The sequence below is a fragment of the Oryctolagus cuniculus genome, chromosome 16 (genome assembly GCF_964237555.1).
Source record: "Oryctolagus cuniculus chromosome 16, mOryCun1.1, whole genome shotgun sequence".
Lineage (NCBI taxonomy): Eukaryota > Metazoa > Chordata > Mammalia > Lagomorpha > Leporidae > Oryctolagus > Oryctolagus cuniculus.
This window is the reverse complement of record NC_091447.1, coordinates 66,164,840-66,179,797: the sequence shown is the minus strand read 5'-3', so window position 1 is coordinate 66,179,797 and position 14,958 is coordinate 66,164,840. Positions and strand designations below refer to the sequence as shown.

At 55.7% G+C, this 14,958-nt stretch overlaps 1 protein-coding gene across 12 annotated transcripts in view; it reads right to left on the bottom strand.

Moving 5' to 3' along the window:
• The window catches only part of GATAD2A (GATA zinc finger domain containing 2A), a 95,173-nt gene that overhangs the window by 47,098 nt on the left and 33,117 nt on the right, over positions 1-14,958 (bottom strand). For all 12 annotated transcript variants that reach the window (XM_051828214.2, XM_051828219.2, XM_070059075.1 and 9 more), the window contains one exon: positions 6,779-6,869. The gene's annotated coding sequence lies outside the window, so the exon portion shown is untranslated. Of the gene's footprint in view, positions 1-6,778; positions 6,870-14,958 lie in introns of those variants that run through there.

Sequence of the window (14,958 nt, the reverse complement as noted above, 5' to 3'; positions counted from 1 at the left end):
ATTGTAGCATAGCGGGTTACGCCGCCGGTGACACCAGCATCCCGCATGGGTGCCAGTTTCAGTCCCAGCCGCTCCACTTCCGATCCAGCTCCCTGCTAACAGCCTGGGAAAGACTGCAGGGCGACCTAAGTGCTTAGGCCCCTGCACCCACGTGGGAGACCCCAAAGAAGCTCCTGGCTCTGACCTGGGCAGCCCTGGCCATTGCAGCCATCTGGGGAGTGAACCAGCAGATGGAAGATCTATTTCTCTCTCTGTAACTCTGCCTTTCAAATTTAAAGAAAAAAGACAGAAGAAAAGAAAACCCTAACTTCCGACAGAACACGACGAGCGCGGGCACGCAGCAGCACCTCTGGCGGGGGCGCTCCCGCTGTGGGGGCTCCGTCGGACACCACTGTCGCCATCACTGCCAGGCACCTCAGAATTCCAGAGGCCGGCCCGCCTTCATGTGCCTCAGCTTCCTCACCTGCGGAATGGGTGCATCCCAGGCTTGCGGCTGACACTCTCCAAAGGCGCCCTGAAGCATAAGCACGTGGCACGGTTAGCACAGACACGGCGAGTGTCGCAACGCGAGGCTGCCCAGCAGGTTCAGCCACAGGCCACGGCCCCTCTGCTGGAGGCTTTCTGCTTCAACTGAAACCGCCTGCAAGCAGCCCAGACCCCAACTCGGGCAAACTGCCCGGCTCCCTGCCTGCACGATCTACGCCGTGAGGCTCCCTGAGGTACAGGCTGGGCCAACCCAATTTTTTATTTTGTTTACTTGAGAAGCACAGAGACAGAGATCTCCCGTGTGTTCGTTCATTCCCCAGAAGACCGCAACAGCCGAGGCTGGGCCAGCTGCAGGCAGGAGCCCAGAACTCCATCGGGGACTCCCACGCAGCGGCAGGGACGCGGTACTTGAGCACGCACTGCTGCCCCCCAGGGTGCACGGGCAGGAACGCTGCAGTGGCGGGGGGACCTGAACTCGGGCATCCAGCACGGGCTGTGGTGATCTCGAGGGGCAACTTAACTGCTGTGCCGAATACGTGCCCCAACCCCAATTTTTTTTTTTTTTTATTTGACAGACAGTAAGAGAGAGAGAGAGAGAGACACAGAGAGAGAGACAGAGAGAAAAGTCTTCCTTCCGTTGGTTCACCCTGCAAATGGCCGCTACGGCTGGAGCTATGCTGATTCAAAGCCAGGAGCCAGGTGCGTCTCCTGGTCTCCTGTGTGGGTGCAGAGCCCAAGCACTTGGGCCATACTCCACTGCCTTCCCGGGCCACAGCAGAGAGCTCATATGGGATGCCGGGGATGCAGGCGGAGGATTAACCAGTGAGCCATGGTGCCGGCCCCTCAATGCCAATTTTTAAACTTTATTTTAGGGGCCGGCACTGTGGCGCGGCGGGTTAGAGCCCTGGCCTGGAGGGTAAAACAGAGAGATATCTTCCAGCTGCTGATTCACTCCCCAAATGGCCCCAACAACAACCTGGACTAGGCCAGACTGAAGCCAGGAGCCTGGCACTCCATTCGGGTCCCCAGGCGGGTAGCAGGAGCCCACGTACTTACGTCATCATCCGCTACCTTCCCAGGCACATCAGCAGGAAGCTGGATCAGAAGCGGAGCAGCTGAGATTAAACTTTTATATTTTTTTATTTTTGAAATTTGCTTATACATCTAGTATTTATCCTTCATGCATAGTTATATATTCTTGTCAAAAATGAAAACTATCCTATTGATCACCTATAAGATTGCATGTTTTAAAAATACTTCATTCTGGCCGGCGCCGCGGCTCACTAGGCTAATCCTCCACCTGCGGCACCGGCACCCCAGGTTCTAGTCCCAGTTGGGGCACCGGTTCTGTCCCGGTTGCTCCTCTTCCAGTCCAGCTCTCTGCTGTGTCCTGGAAGGCAGTGGAGGATGGCCCAAGTGCTTGGGCCCTGAACCCGCATGGGAGACCAGGAGGAAGCACCTGGCTCCTGGCTTTGGATCAACACAGCACACTGGCCTTAGCGGCCATTTGGTGGGTGAACCAATGGAAACACCTTTCTCTCTCTCTAACTGCCTGCCAGAAAAAAAAAAAAAAAAAAAAAAACAACACTTCATTCTCTATACGAGGACAAGTGCTTACGTGGTCACACGCTGGGATTACACTTTTCAGTAGGGAACATTTCAAACATGCCCACAGATGTGAAGAGAATGGGAAGACGGGTGGCACGCAGCACGAGCCCAGGTCCCAGTCTCTCGGACCAGCCTCGTGCCTTCCACCTGCTGCTCCTCGCCCACCCCTGCTGGCCTCGTGCTGGTGCTCACGAATGAAGGAGTCAGTCTGTGTCCACACAACCAGCGAGCACCACGACACCGTCAACAACTTAACCACGTGTCCACTGGGCACGTGCAAATGCTCGCCATTTCCCTCGGACAGTCTCCACAAGGCACGGCCGAGTCTTTCCTTTCCTGCCCATGGGTTCTGAACACTTCGGCGCAGGGACGGGTTGAGCGAGCTCACCCCCACCTATCCCAGCCTTGGCCAAGGGGCCCACTGGGTCCTTCTGACACAACCCAGGTAGCACCTTACACAATCGCGACACTCCCAACACAGATTTAGAATTAAATGCTTTACTTAGGCGCTGTGACTTTATGTCTGCATTTTCCTTTCTTAGAAACATTAACTCCTTGTCTCCTCCTGCAACACCCGACTGGAATAATAATGGCACTGTTATCCTGAAACCAAAACTGTGAATCCCAAGAAACAGGCTAAGGTTTGTTTTTCTAAACTTCTGTTTGCCCTTAGGGTTTCTCTCACTAACAGATTCACAGTCCAACTGCTCACTGGGCTTTGAAGTCACGGGAAACGAACCCTCCCTGAGAGGGTAAGCCACCAACTGAGCCCCCTCAACGGGCACCCAGGCCCACATACTTCGCTCTGCCCCTGAATCTGTGAGAAGTTCCACCATCACCACCACCTGGCCTGCTTCTGCCAGTGATCGTGGACATACAACGAGCACATGGAGCTCCAAGGACAGGAACGCTCTGGGGCAGGTATCTGACACTGGGGTTAAGTCGGGACTTGGGACATACACATTCCATACGGGAGAGCCTGGTTTGAGACCGTCACTTCACTTCTGACCCAGTTTCTTGTCAGTGTGCTCCCTGGGAGGCAGCAGGTGATGGCTCAAGTACTTGAGCTGCTGTCACCATGTGGGAAACCTGAAAGGCTTTGGCCTGGCCCAGCCAAGCTGAGCGTGCATTGGGGAAACGAACCACAGGATAGAAGATTTCTGTCTACCTTCCAAATGAAAATAAGTAAGTAAAAAATAAAAGAAACAAAGGGAGGCCGGTGCTGCGGCGTAGCAGGTAAAGCTCCCGCCTGCAGTGCCAGCCTCCCACATGGGCGCCAGTTCAAGTCCCAGATGCTCTACTTCCGATCCAGCTCTCTGCTGGGAAAGCAGTGGAAGATGGTTCAAGTGCTTGGGATTCTGCACCTGCATGGGAGACCTGGAGGAAGCTCCTGCTTCCTGGCTTCGGATTGGTGCAGCTCCGGCTATTGCAGCCAACTGGGGAGTGAACCAGTGGATGCAAGACCTCTCTCTCTGTTTCTGCCTCTCCTTTCTCTGTGTAACTCTTTCAGATAAATAAATTTTAAAGAAAGAACTAAAGGAACACTCAGAGGAGGCCCAGGGAACCCCAGCGCCACCTCCACCCCGCTTCCTGGAGTCACCCTGTGCTCTGCTTCACTTCTGCTGCCAGTTTAAAAACAGGAATAATGCACAGGCACACACCGATGCCAGCACCCCACGGCTGTTTCAGCATCTCGTCTTTGTCTTGTTTTCCGCTTGCCATTGGCCCACTCATCCCACCACATGGCTCACGAAGACTTCCTCGCCTCCTCCCGCCGCTGGGACCCCAGCTCCACCCGGACAACACGTGTGCGCCGCTCCCGCCTTGCTGTCTGAGCACTGCGCAGAGCGGCTCCTCGCCACCCTCCCTCTGGGCTCCGTTTCTAGAGCTAGAACGGCCAGAGTGAAGGGCCAACGCACAGGCAGTGTTGCTGGCTACCGTCAACCCCACTCCAAGGAGTCGGGAATCCCAAAAGGAACTACAGCAGAGCCCAATCCCATGACCGCAACCGTGCCCACCTCTGGTCTGACCAAGGGCTCAGAGAGGGCCCAGTGAAGCTCCAGCGTGCCTGAGTGCTACCGTCAGACTCAGCCGCACTCACACTCGGGCCACAGGCCACTGGCTTGACTTCCTACAGCCACGCCCAGTTTTGATCCTAACCCTAGCACACGGGCTAGCACGGACCTGTGGGACAAGCAGTGTCCCTGCCCGCCCACTAGCCGGAGCAGAGCCTGACTCACTTGCTCAGGAACATGAAGGCACGCAGCGGGCGCTGTGTGGACTGTTCACCTGCCTCACAGGGAGCCAGCCCTCCTCCCGCCCCGCTCCGCCTCTGTGCCCACTCAGTCCTGGGGCCAGGAATGGGAAGGCCCCAGGTGAAGAGAGGCCGAGAGCAGGTGTCGGCTAGTGCTGACCAGGAAATAGCCAAGAGGAGGCCCAAACCTGCAATCAATCAACATGCTGGGCTGACTTACACCCCACCTATCTATAAGCCTTAAAACCCCGGCATGCAGAGTGTGGGGACAACAGGCCTCTGGAAGTTCCTTTCTGAACCCCCTAACTTGGTGCTCCTCCTGCTACGGCTGTGCCTTCCCTGCGGCCTGCTGGCGAGGACAAGAGCTTTCCCCACTCACTCACTCACAACTTGCTGCTCAGGACCTGTACTTCCGAGTTAGGGAAGGGACCCACAGAGGCACAGGTGCCAGGCGTGGGACCTGGAGAACCTTGAGCACGTCCCACTGCCCTCAGACAGCGCCCTGGGAAGCCGGGTGAGGGGCAGGCCACACCTCCACCCCAGGCCCCTGGGCTGCAGGGGCTTCTCCCTCAGCAGCAGTGAACGCCACAGCACAAACACCAGGACAACTGTGGCTGCAGGACTCCGAGCCCCCGGTCCTCCTCCTGCCTCTGTCATGTCTGACACGCCCAAATGGCAGTGGTGGCACACTGGCACCCGCACCAGGAAGTGGGCGCTAGGCACACTGCCAACCCCAATCTCCACGAAACCCACAGACCTCGAGTCTACCCTTACCTCCCAAGAACCCTGGGAGCCCAGTACAGGGCCAGGAAAACGTAAAATAGTGCCCGGCCACCTGGGCAGGCAGTCTGGACGCTCCTGAAACCATTTCAGAGTGACACACAGGGGCCAGTGTTGTGGAAAGCAGGTGAAGCCACCGTCTGGGACGCCCCCATCCCACATCAAAGCACTGGTTCAAGTCCTGGCTACTCCACGTCCAGCCCAGCTTTCTGCTAATGCACCCTGGGAAGGCAGCTTGGGTCCCTGCCACCCATGCGGCAGACCCAGATGGCCTGGCCCAGCTCCAACTGCTGTGGCTACTAGGAGAGGGAACCAGTGGATGGAAGATCTCTCTCTCTCTCTCCCCCCCCCTTCTCTCTCTCTGTAAACTCTTTCAAAGAAATAAACCTTAAAACACACACACACACACACACACACACACTGTTCACAACAGCCAAAAAGTAGAAACCAACCAAACGTCTGTGGACAGATGAACGGATACACACACTGAGGACCGCCATGCAGGGCGCATTACTCTGCCACGAACAGGACCCAGGCACTGACACTGCTACAAAATGAAGAACCTGGAAAACCTGATGCTGAGTGGGAAAAGCCAGTATGTGACTTCACGGGTAGGAAATGTAGAGACCACCCCAATCCACAGAGACAGGAAGCAGAGGAGTGGGGGGCCGCCAGGGGCCAGGGCAGGGCAAAATGAGCACAAATTACTGACAGATACAGGGTTTCTTCCAGAGTGATGAAAGTGTATGAAATTAAATAATGGTGGTAACTGCACAATCTCTGAACCCCCACTGAATTACTTTTTGAATGTACAAAGTATATCTCAATTTTTCTGAAAACAGAACAAAATGACCAACAGGAAGATCTGGTCTCATTAGCAGAACATTCAGGAATGTTTTGCTGACACCAGAAGCACTTGACAGTGCCGTATTTTCTTGCCATGCATGGGCAGGTAAAAGCTGAAACCCCATAAAAATAATTCACCAGTTGTCACAGACTGCAAATGCCACAGCAGGCAAGCCAGAGCAGCCAAATCTCACAACATGGAGTCATCAGGATGCTGTCAGATGGGGGCTGAGCCCCTGGACACGTGCCCGCCAACTCTGAGCCACATCACCCTCCCTCAGTGGGACAAAGCAGCTGACCCACGAGGTCACCAAGAGACCCTGCTCAGTCCTACAGTGTTCCCCAGGCAGGCGTCCCTGGGCCCAAGTCACAGAAAACCCCACACACGTGCCAGGCTCTGTCCTGCTGGGTTCACATAGACCTTGGCAGGGTCCTCACTGCAGAGCTCGGCGCAAGGAGGGCCGGCTCAGCTGCCCCCCAAACGCACAGGACAAGGCAAGGGGCACCAGCCCTGAGCTTCCACATGGGGCCGTGTGCTGTGCAGTGACCAAGGGAAAGTTCTGTTTGGGCCAGCATTGGGAAATCACGGGATGGGCACAGGGCAAAGGCCACCTGGCCAGGATCATCGCCCGGATCCTCATCCTCTTCAGGGCTGGGCTTGCAACCCCACAGGGACCTGCTCCCCATCTGCTCCAGGCTGGCCATCGGCTATCGAGGAAGCACTTGGCTTCACGCGTCCAAGAGCTGACTTGCGGCTGCAGGAGGCGGAGCCTTCACTCCACAGGCCTCAGCCCCAGCACTCACCTGCTTCAAGGTCCAGGATGCTGCTCCTACCACTCGGTCATGGCTGCGGCTACTCGCGCGAAAGGCAGCTTGCGTCAACGCACCCAACAACCTAAACCGAATGACAGAAAGAGAAACACTGAGTTTCCCAGGGAGGCTTCTGGAACACAGCGGCGGTCTGGAATGTCTCCATCCCCTGAAACTGCGCAGTGAGATTTCAGACTTCCAACAGGGCAATGCCTTCTACAACAGAGACAAGAGTAAGGACATTTTTAAAAATCTTTATTTACTTATGTTTTTCATTCTATTTGAAAAGCAGAGACAGAGAGACTAAACAAGAGTGAGTATCCATCGACTGGTTCACTCTCCAAATGCCCAAAACAGCCAGGGTGGAATCAGGCCAAAGCAGGAGCCTGGAGCCCAGTGTGGTGTCCAACCTGAGCACAGAGAACCAAGGACTTGAGCCACCACTGCTGCCTCCCAGCACGCACATCGGCAGGACTGGGGATGCTCACGCAGTGAAGTCTACACAGACAGCCCCGAGTTCAAAGACGCTGGACCCCTGCGAAAGCACTCGCCATTCCAGGCAGCACTGGGTTTGCTCTCAGGGACTGAGGCTGTGATACGCCCGGGAACAGGATCAAGGCAGCTCTACCTAACCCCAAGGACCACCTCTGCAGGACACTGCCCAGAAGGGCCGCCTGCTGTACGGTCAGGAAGACCACGGCCAGAGGTGGGTGCTGCGGCGCAGCAGGAGCTGCCACTTGCCACGCCGGCACCCAGCTTCAGAGCGCCGACTTGAGTCGCGCCCTCCACCTGATCCAGCTTCACTGCCGGCGCACCTAGAAAGGCAGCGGATGACAGCCCAAGTACCTGAGTCCCTGTCACCCACATGGGAGAGCCGCATGGAGTTCCTGATGCCTGGCCTTTGCCTAACCCAGCCCTGCCTGTTGCCAGCATTTAGAGAGTGAACCAGCAGACGGAATCTCTCTTTCCTTCTCTGTAGCTCTGCCTTTCAAATAAAGTAAATCTTCGGGGCATAAAAAAGAAGTCAGTCTTTGGAGCTGGCACTGTGGCTCAGTAGGTTAATCCTCTGCCTGTAGTGCCGGCATCCCATATGGGCCCTGGTTCAAGTCCTGGCTGCTCCACTTCTGATCCAGCTCCCTGCTATGGCCTGGGAAAACAGTATAAGATGGCCCAAGTGCTTGAGCCCCTGCACCCACTTGGGAGACCTGTAAGAAGCTCCTGGCTCCTGATCAGCTCAGCTCCTGCCATTGCAGCCATCTGGAGAGTTAACCAGTGGATGGAAGACCTCTCTCGCTCTCTCTTGCTCTCTGCCTCTCTATAACTCTGCCTTTCAAATAAATATTTAAAAATAAAAATGGTAAAAGGAAAAGCTCAAGAATGTTCAGGAACTCTCCCAAGGTCACGGACTTCACTCCTAATCTGTGACGTCAGACGTCCAATGTCCAGGGCTGTGAGCCAGAGGCTGAACCCAGTGAGCTGGCCGACTCCCAGGCAGATCTGTCCACTGCAAGTCGCCAAATACTGTCCACATCACCTCTTGTCGCTCTTGCACCAACAGGATTACCAGGAAGGAGCCTGCTCTGCTATGAGACCATTATTTTTAAACTGGATCCACAGCAATCCCAGCTTGCGGACGGCGAGAAACACTCACAAGGGAACTTGCAAAGTACAGATGAGAGCACACACCAGTGAGCTCTGTAGAAAGACCCTGGGCACTGGGGGGTGCATGGTGACCTCTAAGTGAGGCCCAGAGCTGGCTGCAGACACGGCCAGGGCTGGCTCCCAGGGAAGGACGGTTTTGGCCCCAGTTGGGCTGGGAAACCCAACAGGCACCGAGAACCCTGATTATTCCACACCTACCGAGCTGAGGCCACTCTGCCCCGGAGGTGGGAGCCTCTGCAACCACACAGCCCAAGCACCTGCGCTGTTGCCGAGATCCAGGTCAACACAGATGGTCCCCAGCTTATGGCAGTCTGACAGTTCTTCAACTTTATGACCGTGCAAAGGTGACACATAGTAAGTAGAAACTGTACCTCAGAGTTTGGGTACACATCTCTCCTCGGGCTGGCAATGTGCGTCTGATGTTCTCCTGGCACACTGGGCAGCAGCAGTGCCGCAGCTCCCTGTCGGCCACCCCCCCATCACAAGGGGAATAACCAGGGAGAGTAATGCGGACGCCGCAGTAGCGCGCTCGCTGTGTTGCTAACCAGGATGTGAATTAAGTGCATTAAACGCATTTCTGACTCGGGATGGCTTCCAACTGCTGACAGGTACCGGGATGTCGCCCTAGTCTAAGTCAGGGGCACCCACGCCGTGGAAACCCAGCAGCAACAAGCAACCAGAGTCTCACAAAGACACACTCATGACATCCTTAGCATAGATACGCCGCAATAAAACATCGCTGAGAGAAATGGAAGAAAACATAAGCAACGGAGAGACGCGCCTGGCTTATGGGCCAGCAGGCGTCAGCTCTCTCCCAGATCCATCTGCAGGTTCACCGCAATCTCAGGCAGAACACTCAGCAGACTCTCTGCAGAAAACACAAGCTCGTTCCAAAACTTACCAGGAAACACAAAAGCGCTCGACTAGCAAGAACAGGAAGGAGTCTGGAGGCTTTACCCTACCCGTGTCGAGATTTACCATAAAACAGCGATCACGCAAATTAGGAACACAGGCAGATCAAACACAAACTACCGACCACGGGAGGAGAAATGATTCAACAGGATCCCAGCACCCTACTCCCTTTTCCTTTTTAAAAGATTTATTTATTTATTTGAAAGGCAGAGCTACAGAGAGAGATCTTCCACCCACTGGTTTGCTCCCCAAATGGCCCCAACAGCTAGGGCTGGGCCAGACGGGAGCCAGGAGCCTGGAACACCATCTGCATCCCCTCAGGTGGCATCTTCTGCTTTCCCAGGCACAGTACCAGCGAGCTGGACTGGAAGCAGAACAGCCAGGACCAGAACTCACTCATGGAATGCCAGCACTGCAGACGGTGGCTTCACCTGCCACACCACAGCGCCAGCCCCCAGTACCCTGTGTCTTCCTCAAGGGTAACTGCATGAAGAAAGGTCACATCTCAACATACAGGGCACACGCAAGAGGTTTCAAGGCCATTTCAGATGTCCACACTGCACCACGACTCCCCCATGCAGCCTGTGGCAAATCCACTCTCTCAAACGCCCGACTTAAAACCTGCCGTGGCCCTCTCGGGACTCCCCTGACCATCCAGTCCATTAGGCAATGCTGCTGGTTCTGCCATCAAATACATCCAGCCTGTGAACACTTCTCACACTACCCCCCGCCCCCACCCCACCCCCCTGGGAAGGCCGCCTCTGAATCAGACTCCACGTTCACTCAGAGTGGAAGCCCTGGCCCCTTCTGGCCCCAGAGGTCTGACCCAGCGGCACCTACCCACCAACCCAACCCATCACCAACTTCATTTGCCTCCAACAACAGGTACCCTCCCACTGGGGACATTTGTGTTTTAAACAAAATCTCAGCATCTGTGGCAATTCAAAGTCAGTTCTCCAACCTGCACCCCAAGTTGAACGTGTCCCTAAACCGAACTACCACACACAGCACTGTTCACCCAAAAACTTAACCAGTACCCATGGGTGCCCAGTCCCAATGGCAGCTGTGAGTGTGTGCGCTCAGCTGCTGCCCTGTCCCCTCCAGGCCTCCAGCCCTCCTCCTACCCTGTTCCTTCTCCTCCACACCCTGGCCCCTTCCCACACACCACACACCACACGCCACACGATGCAGCTGCCCTGTCTCTGCGGACCTTCTCACCCAGCGACGACACCAGCGTCGCGAGGACAAGGGGACGTGGCTGCCTGCCTGAGGCCTGCTTTCCCGTCAAGCACCTAGGACAGTGTCTGCCACACAGCTGTGCTCGGGACACTGGAATGCACGCGCAGGGATGACTGAGCACTGCACGTGAGGGGCCCTCCACACACTCAGTGTGGAATTCAGAAGGAGCCAACACCAAGCAGATAACACTCCTCACTCTTAGAATGAGGAGCACTGGCTGAGAATAAACTGTAACGCTTTCCACTGATAGACCATGTGGACTGTTTTGCCATCTACCCTGAACTGGCAGGGTTCAGGGAGCTTTTACTGTTTTTATTTCCAACCCATACATTTAAAACAGTATCAAGTAACCCTTAAGTACACAATTACCAACTCATGAGAGACTCTTCCGCTCCCTCGATAAATCATTATGGTTTGGCTTTGACCCTGCACCTGGGTACTCCACTTACACACACACACACACAGACACACACACACACACATACACACAGTTTGGGGGCGGATCCCTCGCAGCAGGTGGTGGCCATGGTGATCTGCATGAAATCAAGTCACTGTTGCTTTGTGCAGCAGAGTTCCTTTGTTGCCACTTTATCCTCTCCAACTCGAGCAGACGCTGTCAGCTCCCTTTTAACTGGAGGGGAGGAGGCAAGGGCCGAGGAGGACCGCTTGTCTGGGGAGCCCAGTTCCTTGGAGACGCTGGGGTTGCCCAGGTATCTCTGGGGTGGCTGGCACCTGTCAGGGAAGCCTGGGCTCTGTGAGGTACCCCTGGGGCCTGCTGTCCCTTCCACGGGCCCAGGCCTTCCACCATCTGTGCTAACACTTGTGCTGCCTCAGGAACTCTGCACCCAGGGCTACACGCAAATATCTGGCACTTCAGCTTCAGCCTGGTCCTGGGGACATGACAAAGCTCAAGCTGGACCCCAAAATACTGTCTACTTTCTCCCTGCCCCTCTCTTGGGTCTACTGGGTCCTGCGCAAACTGAGCGTCCCACGCCCTTCACAAAGGTCACCTGGACCCTCACTGCTGAAGGGCCTGACAACTGGTACCAAACTGTCTACGGGGGGAACTGAGGCAGGGCCAAGTAGAACATCCCAAGAAAGCCCAGACATCACGCTGCTGTAACATGCTGGCCAGCTAGGGCAGGATGCGCAAGACAAAGGTCACATCTTCTGATCTGGGGGTTGGCACACTACCGCCATGGCCACCTGCTCTGGCACAGAAAGTCCTGCTGGGACACAGCCCCGCCCAGTGCGCAAGTACATACTGCCTACCGCGGCTCTTTCCTGCAAGGGCAGAGCCGCGTGGTAGTGACAGAGATGGCAAGGCCTGAAAGCCAAAAGCGCCACCTGAGCCTTGAAGGATCAGAAGGCAAACGTGCCCCATGGGCTGCTCAGTAAGGGACAGAAGTGGCCTCAGCCAGGCCGGCGCCGCGGCTCACTAGGCTAATCCTCCGCCTAGCGGCGCCGGCACACCGGGTTCTAGTCCCGGTCGGGGCGCCGGATTCTGTCCCGGTTGCCCCTCTTCCAGGCCAGCCCTCTGCTGTGGCCAGGGAGTGCAGTGGAGGATGGCCCAGGTGCTTGGGCCCTGCACCCCATGGGAGACCAGGAAAAGCACCTGGTTCCTGGCTCCTGCCACCGGATCAGCGCGGTGCGCCGGCCGCAGCGCGCTGGCCGCGGCGGCCATTGGAGGGTGAACCAACGGCAAAGGAAGACCTTTCTCTCTGTCTCTCTCTCTCTCACTGTCCACTCTGCCTGTCCAAAAAAAAAAAAAAAAAAAAAAAAAAAAGAAGTGGCCTCAGCCAAGGCAGCACGGTGCCGACAAGGCAGGGCAGACACACAGGAGAGGCTCAGGGGTGGTCCCAGGGGACACGAAGCACACTACCTGCTCTCGCCAAGGCACAGAGCCTCATTAACCCCGTGTCCCCATGGAGTGGGGGACAGTATGACTCGGCAGACTGGAGACGTGAAGAACCGGCCCCAGGAGGGACAAGGAGCCAACAGCAAGGCGGGCTGCACAAGCCTGTATTGGCAACCAGAGCTGGCAACAGAGGGGTCGCACAGTCCCAGTGTCACTCTGAAGCTTAGCCACCCTCTGGAGTGAGTCAGTCCATGTCAGTCCACGCCCTTGAGGCCCTGGTCTGTCCCTGCCTGTGCTCCCTCAGCTACAGCAGCCATAGCCACCCGAGGGAGGGACACACTAAGCAACACAGCTGTTCCTAGCGCCCCTTCGGCCCCCAAGTGCTCACAGCGCCCACTGTGGTCTCTAACACCCTTCCTGTTTTAGCCCCAGGTGCACACATATGCATGGGGCACATCAAAAATTCACAGAAAACAGGCACCATCTTTTATTTCCATTTCACATGCACTTGCTGAAATATCCCTTTAACGAGCTCCCGGCTCCCACCACCTGGCCTCCTCCCCATTCCTCAGACCTTCCCAGCCTGCCTGGCCCCCCCACTGCAATGCTGCTCCCACTGGAAGGGACGCCCTTTCTCCCACCCACAGCGCTGGGGCACAATGGGTTAAACTGCCGCGGCAACGCCAGCCTCCCATGTGGGTGCCAGTTTGAGTCCCAGCTGCTCTGCTTCCCATCCGGCTCCCTGCTAGCGCAGCCCCTGGGAAAGCAGCAGAAGACAGCCCACCCGCCTGGGCCCCTGCACCCACGCGCAAGACCCAGATGAGGCTCTTGGCTCCGGCCTGGCCCAGTCCCGGCTGTTGCAGCCATTTGGGGAGTGAACCAGAGATGGAAGCTCTCTGTCTATCTCTCCCTCTCAAATAAAACCAGCTCACCCGGCCGGCACCAAGCTCCACTCACGGACATCTGACATCCCACACCAAGCATCCAGGAGGTTCCCTTCCCAAGCGGTGATCCACTGCCCCATGACAAACAAGGCTCTTCCTCATCTCATCGTCCCCACAACCAGGCACCACCCTACCCAATCCTATCCTTGTTGTCAATACTCAGCCACAATGTTTCCACCACAGACTGGAGGAAAAACATAAGGATACAAATATAAAGGCTGTCCTTAATTAGAATAGCAAGTCACGGGGCAGGCACTGTGGCGCAGCAGGTTAATGCCCTGGCCTAAAGCGCTGGCATCCCATATGGGCACCGGTTCAAGCCCTGGCAGCTCCATTTCCAATCCAGCCCTCTGCTGTGGCCTGGGAAAGCAGTAGAAGATGGCCCAAGTGCTTGGACCCCTGCACCCACATGGGAGACCCGGAGGAAGCTCCTGGCTTCAAATCGGCACAGCTCTGGCTGTTGTGGCCAACTGAGGAGTGAACCAGAGGATGGAAGACCTCTCTCTATATATAACTCTTTCAAATAAATATATGTTTTTAAAAAATAGCCAGGACTTGAACTGGCTCCCATCATAGGATGCTGGCGTCACAGGCAGCGTCTAACCTCCCACGCCACAACATGGATTCCACCAGTTTCCACTTCTACTGCCATGACTGATGTTTGTCCTCAAAACATCTTCCTTTCTGTCTGAATGTTCAGTGCTCCCACCGCTGCTCCCCAACAGCTGCTGGGCAGTGCCCCTGGGCAGTTCAAAGCTGCAGAGAAACCCTCACATTTAAAATGCCTGGGGGGAGGGCGCCATGGCACAGTGGGTTAATCCTCCCCTTCAGCGCCGGCATCCCATATGGGCACCAGTTCTATTCCTGGGGGCTCTTCTTCCGATCCAGCTCTCTGCCATGGCCTGGGAAAGCAGTGGAAGATGGCTCAAGTCCTCGGGCCCCTGCACTCTCGTGGGAGACTGGGAAGAAGCTCCTGGCTTCAGATCGGTGCAGCTCCGGCCATTGCAGCCATTTGTGAAATGAATCAATGGAAGGAAGACCTTTCTGTCTCTCCCTCTCACTGCCTATAACTACCTTTCAAAATAAATAAATAAATAAATCTAATAAAAATAAAATGCCTAGAAATGAAATGTCTACATATGCTGGACTTTAAGACAGCTCTAGGGCTGGCGCTACGGCTCACTAGGCTAATCCCCCACCTGCGGTGCCGGCACCCCCGGGTTCTAGTCCCGGTTGGGGCACTGGATTCTGTCCCGGTTGCTCCTCTTCCAGTCAGCTCTCTGCTGTGGCCCAGGAGGGCAGTGGAGGATGGCCCAGTCCTTGGGCCCTGCACCTGCATGGGAGACCAGGAGAAGCACCTGATTCCTGGTTTCGGATCGGCGCAGAGCACCAGCTGTAGCGTCCATTTTTGGGGTGAACCAATGGAAAAGGAAGATCTTTCTCTCTGTCTCTCTCTCTCTGTCTAACTCTGCCTGTCAAAAAAAAAAAAAGTCACGCTCTAAGATTCTGTAAGATTCCAGTGTGCAGCATTATGATGCTTATTGTTTACAGTGTTAAGG